This window comes from Telmatherina bonti, assembly GCF_933228915.1.
Source record: "Telmatherina bonti genome assembly, chromosome: 13".
Classification (NCBI taxonomy): Eukaryota; Metazoa; Chordata; class Actinopteri; order Atheriniformes; family Telmatherinidae; genus Telmatherina; species Telmatherina bonti.
Window position 1 is genome coordinate 5,970,477 of NC_136611.1, and position 16,169 is coordinate 5,986,645.

Genomic DNA, 16,169 nt, shown 5'->3' on the forward strand with positions numbered 1-16,169 from the left:
TATAGTTGAATTATTAATAAAAACACATTTTTTTTCCCCCCAAAGATTTAAACACTGTTTAACATGTGAATAAACTCAAAAGGTAATACTTTGTAAACTTCACATTTTAGTCTAAATGTTTTACATGTCCATGGAAATATCTTGAATCTGATTGCAGCAACACGTCTAAAAGGCTGGAAAAGTAACTGGGACAGATGGAAAATGACTGGAGAAGAGTTTTACAACTAATTAGGTCAACCAGCAACACTTGGAGCACTTCAGAGAGGCAGAGTCTCTCAGATGTAAACATGCAAAGAGGTTCATTAATCTGCATCAAAAGATTGTGTTTGGGTTCCCCAGTTTGAGGTCCACAGCGCTGAACTCTTCCAGTGACTGCGATGCCTTGCGATGGACTGCTAACCTGTCTAGCAGGGGTGTCAAACTCCAGTCCACAAGGACCAAAATCCAGCAGGTTTTTGTTGTTTCCCTGCACCAACGCACATGATTTATATCAAATAGATCCAGCAGCTTCTTGTCAATGTATTCATTGTTTGATTTTGTGAGTTGGGAGCACAGAGACAAAAACCTGCAGCATACTGGCTCTCGCGGACTGGAGTTTGACACCTGAGGTCTAAGACGTACCCTGCGCTCACCTATGCCCTTCTGAGATTGACCCCCCGCCACCCGGACTTGGAATAAATCGTATAGAAAACGATGAATGGATGGATTTTATGTTGGAAATCAGGAACACTTCCAGAAAACATCGTTTGTTAACAAAGTTCAAAGAGAAATCCACAAATGCAGCTATGTAGCTATACATTAGTACCTTCAGGCTCATCGAGGTTAGGTAAACTGCACTTCTACCAAAGTGCTTTAAATCTGAACTGGCGTTTAATATGAACCTCTTTCTGTTTTATCTAGTGATGCACGATATGAAAAATTCCAGCAGATACCAATAACCGAATTTTTTTATGTTTATTATAATCTACTGTTTGCAGCGATGAAAACATATTTATGTAGTTCTGGCTCATTTATTACAGCAAACAAAAGGTTTTTGCTCTTCAAATGTTTCTTTTTTTTCATGTAGTTTCAGTATTTTTTTCAGCCGTCATACTTAGCATGCTGATCGGACAAACATCGTACATCTATATGTCTGTGGTAAAACTTACGTGTAGTTCGTTCGTGTTGATCAAGCGGTGGATGTGTGTGGGAATTATATCGTAGAGGGCAGGAAGGGACACGTCGGAGAAGAATCGTCGGCTCGGTAGGGTGTAACATGGCTCCAATTGTGCTATTAATTTAACAAAACCTGGGTTCTCCGTCTCTTGAAGTGTTTTTACAGCATTCAAACGCCTGTTGAATGGATACATTGACCCTCTGTGTTGCTGTTTTAGCTTTAGCGCCGATAACTGCTACCACAGCAGCTACGTATTCTTTCCATACTTCTTCGCTGCGATGATGGTTTTTCAGGTGAGCTTTTAGATTCGTTGTGTTAAAACTTGAACAGGTTTCGCAAACAGCAATGCTGTTGTCATCCGCTACTGAGAAATACGACCATACCGGTGATGACATGTTTGCTCATTATTAGTCAGGCGGTAATGGGGGCAAGCCTGGGTCCTGCCAATAAGACGAGCATATCCTCCGCGTCTCCGCCATCTTTGCGTGCTTTAGGGTTATGTTGCATGAATAAAATACTCCCAAATTTAATTAATTCATCGGGCAATTTATCGAAAAAAAATGGACTTATCGGACAGATAAAAAATCTTCCAAATTGGCCGATATTTTATCGGTCCGATAATATTGTGCATACCTAGTTTTATCTTCATAAAAAACTAACAGGACGGGCTGCATGTGGAAGACAGAACACAGTTTAATCCCGTCTAGTCTTAATTTAGGACAGACCAGCTTAGGTAACGATTACGGTACATCCCGACACCAACATCTCGTAACAAAGCTACCTTTCTTCTCACTCTTGTCCTCTTCTCTCAACTCTAAACACAAATTACTCTTTTTTTTTCCTTTTTTTTTAAAAAATCTGTTATTTCTCCCACCCTCCCTCCAGTACATCCATTTCGTTAACTGCAGCGTAATCTTTACTTTTACTCCTCTCGTCTTCTCTAATCATCTGTTCCTCCCTCTTTCCGGATCTTTCTCCCTCCCAGACAAAGACAAACTGGATGGATTTCATCCAGACCATCTTACCATCCCACAGCTCCGCTGCTGCAGCAGATTATAAACCCTGTTAGTGTGACTGTCAGTGAAAGATTCTGCATTGCCAACATAATATTTTATTTGTGCCTTGCAGAACATCTTCAGTTTATGCCATTTTCCTCATTTTAACTCAAACAGGAGGGTGTTATGGATGCAGTTATCGCCGTTGTTTCCAGCTGTTAGGTTTATAAATGACATCTGAACTAAACTAGACTTGTGAGGTTATCTTATGCTGTTTGGTAAATTCCAAAGATCTGAAGGTTAAATCCTCATCTAATGCATTTTAAATGAAAATTCAACAGTATTTTATTAATCAAACACTGACTGTAAAAACCAGCAACAGGACTGTCTTGGTTGTGGGCTACAAACTGTCAATGAGAGATGCTCTGATTGATTGGCTGGTGACTGGAAGCGGTCCGGCTTGACCTTATATGACTCACGACTGGCAGATCAAAAGCAGACAAACATCTGATCTTTAAAAAAAAGCCATTTAAAGCAACAGAAACACAGCTGCACAGAGACGCTGGCATGTCTTCAGGGTCGAAGGTTTGTAAGACTGGACAGAATTCGCTTTTGTTTCTACATCGAGGCTCTAAAATTAACTCAAGCAAATCAGATATTAGTAATAGTTGACATGATGGGTTGATTTTATCCATCTGCAGAGCGGCTGTAGCTCACTGTGGCCTGTCAGCAATCTGTAACCAGTCAGAACTGGTCTAGAAACCAGCAGCAGCTGCATCCCTAACGTTAGAAATTACAGATTTCCACACAGTGACTCAGCTGAACTTCATCGCGTAATTACCACAACTGTGTTAGCTCCACGCTAAAATGCCTAAAGTATATCTGCTTTCCCAGCAGCTCTTTGTGCTCTTTCACAGCAAGAAATACAGAGCAGGCAAGGCAGCATGAACCTGCTTCAGCAAAAACGCAGACACAGCTCTCCAAAACAGTTGTCTGGGTGCCTTTAATTCAGAGAAGCACAGCTAGCGGCAAGCCATGAAGGGAACAGAAGTACCATTAATAGCTAGTGGGCAGAAGCTCTGTGTATGTGTGTGTGTGTGTGTGAGACTCAAAGGTTAAAAAATAGAAGTTGGACATCTGTATTATATTGTTTTTAAACCAGGGCTGTGACGATATGCTTCTGTCCCAATTCGGTTACAATTTTTTTGGGCGCCGATTTTATTTAAACTGCGATTCTCACAATTCTTCGATATGACTGATTTTTGTGGTTTAAAAACCAAAAAAATGTGTAAAACTTTTTTGTTGTTAACCGGCTAAAAGCTGCGGTTGTTCTACTTTCTTCTCACTTGAAGCGGGAGATCGGGTACCTGTCAATCAAACAGACACACCCCTAAATATGCCGAATTTCGGGATTAAACTACTTTTAAACGAGCGAGTTAGAAAAAACATTCACTCCCCCCCACAGTTGTCATGAAGGTAAACCTGACCTATTAAACCTAAAATGGATTTTGGAACCAGGCTGTAAACATGTTTATTTCTGCTGTGAAGTTGGTCTTTTTAACATGGGAGTCTATGGGGATTTGCTCTGTTTTGGAGCCTCTAGTGGATGAAGGAGGAACTGCAGTTTTTAGCACTTTGCATCGGCCTCGCTGTAGCTCGAATCGAACAGCATTCTGGTCAGAGAGGTCTAAATATCTAAAGAAACTCATATGACAAGGAACAAAAAGGTTCTTGATCCCTTCCCTGAAGGCATCTGAAAGGTGCTGCGTCAACATCATGAGGAGGTTCACAGCAAGGCCAAACCACAAAGAACAAGCAGAGGCTACATGTTAGCTCTCCTGGCTACAAAGATACACCGTCCAAGTCCATTATCAGCCATCCGGCCTTCTGATCTGCAGCATCACAATAACTACATGTAGAAGAACACTTGCAACTTAACATTAAAGAAAAGGCTCCAGAGATGTTGGCAAGTCTTGGAAGGTACGAGCTAATCAAAGCATTTGGGTCAGTTTTTTCACCAAAAGCTGCTGCAGATAAAGAGTGTAAACTATCCAGGATAAACAGATAAGACACAAAAGGACCTGCATCCTATCTGCACGCAGTGAGACGTGTCATACACAATGAAAATATGTGTGTGAAACTATGCACATCCGACCTCAGCAGCCCCCCCGTAACTTACATAACACGGAGAAACACAATCCAAGACTTGGAAGAACAGCTGAACGCTGCCTGACACACTGAATCATCCTTTGGTTGGGAGAAAGATCTTTGACTACGATGCTGAGACACTAATCTTATAACACCTCAGTGATTAGCTCAGCGGTTGCAGGTCTGTCCTGATGACGCAGACAGATTCAGCGCTGGAGAAACAATCGTCTCGCTAGCATGCTGCTCCTGTAGCCATAAACAATGCAAACACAACTGCTTTGTGTCAATCAGCAGCAAATCTGACTTATTAAATTAAACAAAATGACAGACGTAGTGAGACTTTGCAGGTAGTAACAATCAGACGATAACAAACACGAGGATCTGATGCCAACTAATACATCTCTGCTCGTTTTAAGGATATAAACCCTTTTAACTCCGCAAACACCACATTATTTAGCATAGAAAAATAAAATTCCAGATTGTGATTAAAAACAGGCAACGCGTCACAAATCTGGTGTAAACTAGTACTGATCTTAACTAAGGCACCACATAACCAGTCATGCAAACAGGTTATGCAACAGGATAACCTGGCACTCTGCTTTCCTCCTCAGATTATTTGTTTGCTTTAAACAGCAGGGAGTCAGACACCTGCGGTGTTATCCACCTGGAGGGTTTAAGATGAAACTTGCTGTGGAGAAATTCAACTCTTGCTCAGTGTTCACACGGTGGATCCCTGCAGGAGCATGACCTGATCAGGCCTGTGGTTTCTACACAGAGGAAACACTGAGCGACTCTTCATCTTGAGCTTTCAGGTTAATCCTGCAGCCACAACGTAAAGATATTACTGTTGTTTAGGTCAGAAGACTAATCTGTGTCCCTCCACGCTGCATGTGATGCACCTGAAGGCATCATAGAGACTTAAACACAAAAACAACCAGCCTAAAACATGAGATCATGCAAAAGGAAATTATGGACGTAATGAATCAAATAAATAATCATCCATTTACTTATTATTTTCATCATGCTTCTTAAAGTAAATCCAATTTGTAATTTCTGTTGTCTTTATCGCTCATATCAATCCGTTTTAAACTAAATCAATGGATATGACACCGTTCTGCATATCAATACATGTTTTACTGGGAACAATACTCTTAACAATAGACACAATACTGAAACTAATCCTACTGGCAGATATTCAGGGTGTAAGGATTAATTCACAAGTATTGCAACTGATTTTTAAGCTTAAAGATGTAATTACATCAATATAGAGGTAAATTAAATTAACCACAAATCAATCGATGACCAAATCTGATATTTAAAATCAGGCTGATGTTGGACACAAAGTCAGAAAGATTTTAAGGCCAAAAATTCTGTATAATTTGTTAAATTTGCCTTAAAAAGAAAGAAAAGAATTCATGTACTCTCGGTAAAGTTAAATTTTCTCCTTATTTCTTTCACCGACCCTCTTCTTATCTGCAATATTTTACCATTCTTACCCCGACAAATATCATCTAGCCAGGCAGCAACTGCTGTAAATAAATGCAACACAGCTAATCATAAAAACTTCATTCAAATGAGAATCATCAAATTAAATAGCTTTTTTGTGAAATGACTACATATAAACTAGTAAATTCTAGTAATTATCTGGTCTTTCAGTAAATAAACGTGGCACAAAAACTAATAAAAAATGGAGTTTGGTCGACTCTTCTTTTGTTGGAACTATTCTTCTTGGGAATGAATCTGATATGTTTGGAAATCCTGTTTATTATCCTTTTAAATGCAACCTGCAGGACAGACTTTGGACTGACTTTGGACGTCTCTGTCCTATGGCAGAGGCTGGTCCAGATCAGCTAAACACAGCTGTAACTAGGTCCATACTTACAGTTGATGCTTATAAGCCACCCTATTTTCAGGCTTTCTGCATGAGAAAGGAAGATTTGGCAAGTTTTCATGGAAATCACCCCCATATTCAGCTCTGTTTTCATCTTAAAAGTAGATTTTCCTTAAAAATGTGGCTCCATTTAAAAAAAAACAAAGAGGTTTACAACCATGATTTATTGCTGATTAATAAAAGTGTCTCTTTTCCATTAACCATGCTAATTTAACCTGGAAATGATATGTAAATAACTTAATTAAAGTGCATCATATTAACTCTAAACAAATTTTATCAACATTATAAATGGGAAAGATGCAGAAACCTACAATATAGTAATTAATAATACCTTGGTTGGTTTATTCTCTAAGGCATCAGGGTTTGCCATGACAAAATACTAAATTAATCTAAAAAAATAGTAGTTATTTTGATTTATCATTTGCAATTTTACCATAAATGTAGAGATATAGTCCATCTTTAGCATGAGTGGTGCGTTCACGTTCACGTGTTAAAAAAGACTGCTGATGTTTTTAGTAACGAGGGATCAATAAGGGGAACAGGCCGCTCCAGAGACAACGCTGTGCTAATGTTGTTTTCTAATATTCTCACAAAAAAACACACATGTTCCAGTTATTCAGCAACATACAGAGTAAAAAAAATCCAACATTGATGATGTGTCAGAGCTGCCTTCATCCCAAAACACGTGACGCCACCAGCCGAGCTATCCTCATGCTAAACATCACCGGAGAATTTACCGTTAAACAGGATAAAACGACAAAATTTACGACAAAATATCCCCTAAAATGGAAGTCCGGGTTGTTTATTTCCGTTAACAACCGATTGAAGCATCGTATGTTCATTCGTTTGTTTCCAGCCTCCGTAGCGATGACGGTAAACGGAGCTCTTTCTCTCCGTTTCGCCCCCTGATGTTGTCGTCCATTCCCGGCCAAAGAAAACCCATTTCAGCGCTCTCACCTTGTCGTACGTCGCTGGCAGTCCTCCTCTTTTCCATGAAATGCATGTGTAGCTGGAAATAAGCAAAGCTTGCAAAGCTTCACCGAGTGGGAGTGTTGTTTTTTTCTGTGGAAGAGAGCGGGGGACTGCGGGCACACAGCGGCGGAGCATCGCCGGATGGGAGGGGCTCGTAGCCGCACGTCAGCCTGAGGTCACTGCGGTCCCAGACTGGGTTACCTAACCCTGGATGGAACAGCTGATGCCCATTAGGACTGTCACCTCTACCGGGAAACACTTTGTCCACTGACCTTCCTCATAGATCATAGTAATAATAATGATGATGTAACACCAGAAGTCTCGCGCCGCCCATCATTATTTATAGGCTACATCAGGGCCGGATTAAAAGTGCACAGGGCCCTGGGCTCAGAGTGTTCCAGGGACCCCCTTCCCCACAGCAACATTGTGAAAATTGTGAATCATACACTGTGAAACGACATTTCTAACATCTCTCAGCCAGTGGTACTAATAGCAACACATTGGACACCGTGGTGTAACTTATGTACATTTTGTTTTACGTCCAAAATGCTGGTGTTTTCCCTACGTGGGCCCCAAGTGGACGTCGACCCATACCCATTGGATAATTCGGCCTTGGATTACATTAACAGGTTACAAGACATGTGTAGAGAATCGATGAATTCAACATATGAAAATACAGCAAATAAGGCTTTAAAAAGAGAACAACTTGTGCAGTTTAAGAGTTTTAAAGCAGAGGAGTTTAGAAGAAGGCATGAACCCTGAGAGCAGGGACTTTAAACATACGATCCGTGGGCCGAAAACAGCCACTAAAGGGTTCAGTGGGCCTGTGCACAAGATTGTTTAAGTTTACTATACTATACTATACTATACTATATGATACTAATTATGTGAGGGTTTTTTTCATGTTGGTTTGCTTTTCTGGCTGTTTTTTTTTTAGCCACATTACTTAAAGGGGTTCTATCCTGCCATTTATAGTTTTCTGAGCTTTCTACTAGAGGTGGCAAAATCGAATAAAAAAATTGAGTATTTTTTTCTTCACAATTTTAAAATTGATTTTTTTTTCTTAGTTTGCTTAAAAAATAGTTTTTTTTTTTCAAGTAAATAAAAATAATTAAATATAAAATTTTTGTCATTTTTAATGTTTTTATAGATCTTTTTACTTGTCTTCTTGGGCATTATAGCAGTAGAATGATGGTCTGGCTACTGGGTTGTCTTTTCCTCATTGAAATCATGAAAAATGACAAGCAAAAAAAAAAAAGTTTTAGTCACTTTTTTTTTTAAATCTACAAAACTCAGCAATATCAAAGAATTGTGAGAATTTCAATTTAAATCAAATTGGCACCGAAAAAATCGAATTGAATCAGGACAAATGCACATCGTCACAGCCCTACTTTCTACAATGTTATTGTGTTGAATACTCATCAGACAAATGAGCAGCGCTGTTTTTTTTTTTTATCACCTGAACATTTGAGTTTTCCAGCATGTTCGGTTTCCATGGCGACGAAAAGGATTGGTTTTAGACTGTTTTTTTCTTCTTTGAAATGTTAGTGACATTCCGGGGGAGGGACAGTGTGATTGGTCATCTCTAGGTTGTGCACGATCATGAGAAGAAAGCCACACCCACCTTCACTGCTGAGTAGAAGTACTCCTAGCAGTTGACCAATCAGATGCAGACCGCAGGCAGAACAGGGCGGAGCTTTCTCTGTTCGCTTTGTGAAAAATATTCTATTATTTCTCGCCCTTTTGGACTTGCATATTAAAATAAATTAGACTGGCAGGATTGTCAATCATGATAGTCAGATTTTACCTAGCTAACAGCGTGACTCAGCTTTAGTCTAGCTAGCTCCTGTTAGCTGTTAGCTAACAGCTGTTAGCCTGTTAGCTCCCAATAGCTCTTAGCTAGCTTAGATGTCAATCATCCCCCTCCACACTCACAATCCGCCTCTCAGCTCTACCTCTTTGCCTATTTTTGTATTTTCCTGGAGTGAGGGCACACATGACACTGTTTCAGTTTAGGTCTTCTTAATCCTACAGGTGACATTATGGAGGTTCCATCCATCATTTTTTTTATATACAGGCTTTTTTTTTTTTTTAGCTTATCTCTCCCATAAATCAGTTGGCAACATGCATTTAGAATATTTTACCTTCCATTGGCGGCCATATTTAAATCTTATGCGTCTGGTTAATATCTAAACGTTTCTTCAACTGCTCAAACTTACACGAGTGAATCGTTATTGGTAAGTGATTGAAGGAGGTATTGAACTGCAGCCAAAAGTAATGTTCATTCATCTATTTTGGCTTTATTATTTTGTCATATCTGAGATGTTCAGGTATTTGTTGTCTGGACTCTGTTCTCATTACAACCTGGCTTGTGGTGGGTTAGCGGTTAGCCTTTAGCATCCAAAGAGCCATTTTTGGCATCAGCAAGGCTAAATAAAACCAGTTTAATGCTGGAAATGATCTTTTGAAATCAGACAACTTATCATTTAAAAGAAAGGAAATTTGCTATTTTGAAGAACGAGACCCCTGGAGGTTGCAGACTCCCGATCCTCCCAGACATCCAGACTCCTGTCTTCTGATGGTATAAGAAGCAGGAGTTTAACCTTGAGTAACACTCTTCTTTTAAACTTTTCCATCACTTTTGATTGTGTCTTTCTTAAGAAAACTTTTCTACAACAGCTGTCTCACCTTCAGCAGACATTACTTGTGTTTTTTTTATAATTTGATTTAAATTATGTGTTTTTAAATATCATGTGGAGAAGGTCAGGCAGCGCAGTCTCTTCCCTCCATCTGGTATCAGGTAGACGATCACGTCTGTGACAAATAATAACGCGCAGCAACATAGTGGGATTGATTTAGGGCCGTAACTAAGTTTTTAAGGGACCAAAGGTTATACTTTTAATATTATCCTTTTTTTTTCATCAAATTAAATTAAATCAAACTTTATTTATTAGGAACATTTCATACAGAAGCAGCTCAATGTGTTTTACATTGCAACAACTTTTGAATACATATAAAAACCTTCAAATACTCAAGTATAAAGCATCAACGTTTAATGACAGCTGCCCTCATCTGTATATTCACCCCTGACACAAGTTTTGATCTCATCTTTGTAATTGTGAAAAAATCTGTCAAGTTTGGTTGTATTAGACTTCTTTAGGTGTATATAAAACTAAGTAATGGGGAAGAAATTAATCTACTAAAAAGCTAATGTTCTATAAAGAGCTCAAAAATGGAAATTAACATTTGTTCTTCGCAGGATGTCTATGTGAAGACAACTCATCCCTGGAGTTGAGGGCCTTTTATAAATCAGTGAATGGCTCACAGGTCAGTGTTGGGTCGCTTAACTCTTTAGAAATGACGCTGCCGTGGGCGGTGTGTTCCCTGTTAGCAGAATCCTGTTTACACAGCATCAAAATTATAATAGCTACAATTGTGGGGTTTTTTTTTTATCTGAAAACTTGCCTTTATGATATCATAAGCTCGTGTTTCGATGGAAACCATTTCTTGGTTTGTAACTTGGTGTGTTTTAGATAGTTTTGCCACTTGTTTCAGTCGTTAGTCATCAGTTTTAGCTCAAGATGAATAAACACATAAATATTATCAGGCTGTTTTTGTCCTGAATTTCCACCTTCTCAACCAAGACCAGCAAACGCCAGATTATGTTAAACCCTGTAAGATTATCCTATAAAATCATCCTGTCAGATAACAGTGAATTTGTCCTGAAAATCAGCTCCAAAATGGCTCAGAAAGACAACTGCAAGCACACCTGTGTAATATTTACAACCAAAATCTTTCCATATGTGGGGAACACCAACAACTTCAGAGTTTTGAACCCATAGATTGTCAGGTGACACAAAATGCAGCCAATGAAGAGAGCTAGCTGACGTTGGAATGAGGAAACGGGAAGTGATCCAGTCTTTTGTTTAGTTTAGAATTTTCCCGTTAATCCTAAAACCACCATCATTTCCTCATCTTGTATCTCCTTTTAGGGATTACAGGTGTATTTTTTGCATAGACCGTATATGAAAGATGGACGGAGCCTCCAGCGGTTAAAGGTGAAGCCTATGCAGCAGTTCCCCCTTCATCCACTAGGAGCTGCAAATCAGAGCAAATCCCCATAGACTCCCATGTTAAAAACTTCACAGCAGAAAGAAACATGTTTACAGCCTGGTTCCAAAATCCATTTTAGGTTTAATAGGTCAGGTTTACCTTCATGACAACTGAGGGGGAGTGAATTTTTTTCTAACTCGCCCGTTTAAAAGTAAATAATCTTGAAATTCGGCATATTTAGGGGCGTGTCCTTTTGATTGACAGGTACCCAATCTCCCGCTTTACGTAAGAAGAACGTAGAACAACCGCGGTTTTTAGCCGGTTAACAACGTGACTTAGCTTTAGCCCGCTTACCTCCGTTAGCTGGTTATCTCCTGTTATCTCCAGGTTAGCTCGGTTAGCTCTTAGCTACAGAAAGCTCGGAGTTCGCTCGATGTCAATCATCCACCATGACGCTCACAGCCCCCCTCTCAGCTCCACCTCTTTGCCCATATTTGTATTTTCTGGGCGAGACGACGCACATGCACCGCCCACCGAGCTTCAATTCAGCTCTTAGGAAACCTACGGGTGACGTCACAGAGGCTCCGCCTATCTTTTATATACAGTCTATGGTTTTTTGTTTATTTGCTTGTTTTTATCTTTTTGTGAGGTTGGCCTACTGGAGCTGACAGAACATTTTGTGTTTTGTTTCTTGAATGAATGTCAGATTTTTGTTTGTTCTTAAATTATTTGCCCTTTTGGGATCAATAAAGTTGCTTTGAATCTTGAGTCTTCCATGCTGAGTGTTGTGTTTCTTCCAAGGCTGGGCGGATTGATCCAAATTTTTACAGTATCGATCCACTGGTAGTATTAATGTTGTTTAATATAAGCGTGATGAAATTGATATTTTTCCAACAGAAGACTTTGAGGTGAAAAAGCCGGATAAAGTGAGTGAGAACTAACCAATAATAGCTTTTGCTTTTGTTGAGCTAACTTGCCTCCTGAATTTATTTTTCTCAAACAACTGTGTGATAAAAGGGAATAACAATGTTATTTTATTATGTTACATTTTTGTTTTATATCCTTTTACAAACAAATCACTTTAATGTAAATCCTCAGTTCTGCCTTTCAGTTTGTTTTATTTGACAAAAGTCTTTGTAATAGTTTTATGATGAACAAAAAAAAAAGAAAGAAAAGAAAGAAATCATTACATAATTGAGAAATTTCAAGCAAAAGGCATTGATATTATAAATATAATATTGGCGATACTTGCCCTGGATTTACTTGGCATCAGCTCAACACCAAACTTTGCAGCAAACTTCGCCCAGCCTTTGTTTCTTCTTCTTTGTTTTTGTTACACTTATATCCATGTGAGCTCTTCTGGTTCGGCTGTGGGACAGAATGGCTATAAATTCATGCTGCACAGTCAAAACTGTTCAGTTCCTGCTTTTTTAATCATTATCCAACAGGAAAATATGTGTTCAGATTTAGAAAATCCTTGTGTGCATCCAGCTTTAGTTGTTTGTTTTTCCTACATTTCTCCAGCTGTTTGTTTTCAGCAGATTAGAGCAGTTTTAGCACACTTTTATTATTTCTACACATCAGTAGTAAATAACAGAGAGGAAACTCTCTCTGATGTAATACAAATAAAGTACAAACAGAATACGCAAATGAACCTGAACTCATAAATCACAACCTGATTCAAACACAAAAAAGGAAATTGTTCAAAAAACTTTATTAACAATTTATGCTTTTTGTCTGTTGCTGTTTAGTGTAAATATTCAAGGAATATTAAACATTATCATTAAGTTTTACACTGAAAATGTTTTAAATTTAACTTTTTTTTTATCGTTTCTCTCTGTATATTTTGGTGAAAAGTTACTGAAAAGCAACTCTGCGTTGATTTTCAGTAACTTCACATGATGTGACGCCTTCCACGAATTCAGACGTCGTCTCCAACGTCCAAATCAGCCTGTTTTTGCTGTGGAAGCTGCATCAGTGCTTCAGCAGGAGGGTTTAAAGTTGACAAAGGAGCAGATTAATGGACACCAGATCTTCCATGTTTGAGGATTATAAAAACAGTGAAAATATGTTTTTTACTGCATACAGAGGAATACAGTTAAGGTCCAAATAATCCCATGTTATATTCTTGTTTATTGGGTTTTTATTTGACAAAAAATATGACATTATACTCACTTTTATTAAATTCACCTGTTCAATGACTTGTTCACACAAATATCTGATCCTTCAATCACACGGCAGCATTTAGTCACACAGACGTGATGAAGACGACCTGCTGATGTTGAAACTGAGCATCAGAATGAGGAAGAAAAGAGATTTAAGTGACTGAATGTAGCAAAGAGAGAAAATATCCAGTGAGCAGCACTTATCTGGACCAGAAGGTCTTATTAATGTCAGAGGAGAATGGTCAGACTGGTTGGAGATGATGGAAAGACAACAGGAAGTCCAGTCAGCGCTGGTTCCAACCAGAACATCATGTCTGAACACACAACCCGTCCAGCCTGGAAGCAGATGGTCTCCAGCAGCAGAAGACCACAGCGGGTTCCCTCCTGTCAGTAAGAACAGGAAACTGAGGCTACAATTCCCACAAGCTCTATAAAAAGCAAATAAAACCAAATCAACCCATGACAGACATTTCACCATGTTAAGAAATATAGTAAAAGATAAGAAAAGAAAGCATATTCATTTTTTACAATGACTGATAAATCAAATGGAAATGCTAAAATATTACGGAACCAGATAAAAAAAAAAGACAGGTTATCGCTCCAAAGAACTTTAGACATTAAAATAAACAAACAACTAAAAATAACATTCAAGTTGTAGCAGCGACCACTATTTCATCAATTCTGTGGCTAACACACCAAGCATGGTGACATACTGACCTTTAATATAAGCCAGCCAGTTTTCAGTTTAACAAACATCACAGAATCAGATGTTTTACAGATCATTAACTCACTCCGACCATCCAGACGGAAAGACATTTTTAGCATGGATACGGTGATGTTCAAGGACCTCTGTTCATCACTGATATGCCCCATCACCAAAACCCTCAACCTGTCCTTCTTACTAAACATGTTCCCAAGCATGTGGACATCAGCTGTTGTTGTTCCAACTTTCAAGAGTGGAAATCCTCAGTCCATGTCCAACTACAGACCCATCAGTATTCTTCCAACAGTGTGAAAGATTGCAGAGAAACTGGTATCAAAACAAATTCTAAACCAGGGGTGTCAGAATCCGGTCCTCGAGGGCCGGAATCTGGCAGGTTTTTGTTGTTTCCCTCCACCAACACAGCTGATTCAAATCAGTGGATCCAGCAGCTTCTCCTGTCGGTGTCGGTCAGGTCTGTGTTGGAGCATGGAGACAACAAAAACCTGCAGGATACCGGCCCTCCAGGACTGCAGTTTGACACCCCTGTTCTAAACCATCTCCACCCCCTGTACTCTCCACCTGCTTCTTTACTGAAAATATCAGGGCTTTGTTGGACCGAAGGGGGGTTGTTGGTGCTGTTTTCCTGGATCTCAAAAAGGCTTTAGACACTGTCAATTACAACCTCTTACAGTCAAAATTAGACAACTTTAAGTTTTCAATGGATTGACTCTTACCTCACCAACCGCTCCCAACAGGTCAGAGTCCAGTCATTTAAATCTGCAGCCCTCAGTCTGTCTGATGGTCTTCCTCAAGGATCAGGATTGTTGTTTCCCTGCACTAACACACCTGGTTAGAATTAAATGGATCCAACAGCTTCTCATCAACCTATTTTTTATTTTGGTCAGGTGTGTTGGAGCATGGAGACAACTAAACCTACAGGATACCGGCCATCGAGGACTGGAGTTTGACACCAATACATTAACATCTACAGAAGAAGAATACAGCTACTCATGTTCCATCAGTCTGTACTGGATGGTGCTTTCTTCTTTGCTATGACCTTGTTTTTTTTGTGTGTGTGTTTTTTGTTTTTTTTTTTTAGAAATGAACTTTTATCACAACTAAATATCATTTTAATATTTATTTTTCTGGGACATATTTAGACAACAGAACTTTCCCCTGTTAGTTTAGATTGAGCACCACCTACTGGCCAAATGTTGCTACTGCATTTAGCAAAGAAACTGCTCAGTGTTGTCATCATTACTACAGATGGAGCTACAGTTGTTATAGTTTTCTATAATCAGAAATTAATTCAGTACAATAAGAACCAAAAACAGGTAAACAAATAATAATTAATTCTGTCAACCAGGACCCAGAAAAGGAGGAAAACACCTCCAAAGCATCCAACCCAGCTGAGGATGACACCAGAGTTGTGTGTTGTGCTCCTGCTGTTGACTTTGTGGCCAGAACTATAAGATTTCCTTTCATTCATCTCAAAGGGCCAAACGAGCTAAAAACCCTCCGATCTCCTCTAAGGTGCTACCATGGCTGCTTTAAGGACTGCTTCAAACTAATATGAAATGTTTAAATACTAGCCGAGGTTAATAATGACCCTATACACACATGGTGTGTATGCAGTGCAGTTTATGTGCAGCAGAGCACTGTAGAGGCTTTGCGGTTCACTAATATAATAATTTGAGGAAAAATGGTGGCAGTTTTAAGTTATTTTGTCGTGACAGACTGTATTTTCACCCACTTTTGTTTCTCTGTTCCCAAACAATAATTAAAGTGGTTAACTTGTTTTGCCCAAATGCTTCTGCTGATGTTTTCAGGTCAGTGTGCCACATTCATACATCGCTCTGCATATTAAAAAGGATAAATAATACCACAATTTGACTGTTTTAAAAATTTATCTATTTGACCTTTATTAAAACAGGCAGTCTCTCTGAGACAAGTGAAAACTGTAAATTAGAGGTCATATAAAGGTAAAAAGCAGTTTGCAGACCAAATAACACTAAAAACAAGAGCAGTTCTACAATGTTTTCTCAAATCCCCCAGAATAGTTTGAAATTTCCCTGATGGGATCAAA

At 39.0% G+C, this 16,169-nt stretch overlaps 1 protein-coding gene across 2 annotated transcripts in view; it reads right to left on the reverse strand.

Annotated features, from left to right (window-relative positions):
* The window catches only part of rusc2 (RUN and SH3 domain containing 2), a 50,589-nt gene extending 43,312 nt beyond the window's left edge, over positions 1-7,277 (reverse strand). For both annotated transcript variants that reach the window (XM_079251368.1, XM_079251367.1), the window contains exon 1: positions 7,148-7,277. The gene's annotated coding sequence lies outside the window, so the exon portion shown is untranslated. The remainder of the gene's footprint in view (positions 1-7,147) is intronic.
* Between the last annotated feature and the right edge of the window lie 8,892 nt (positions 7,278-16,169).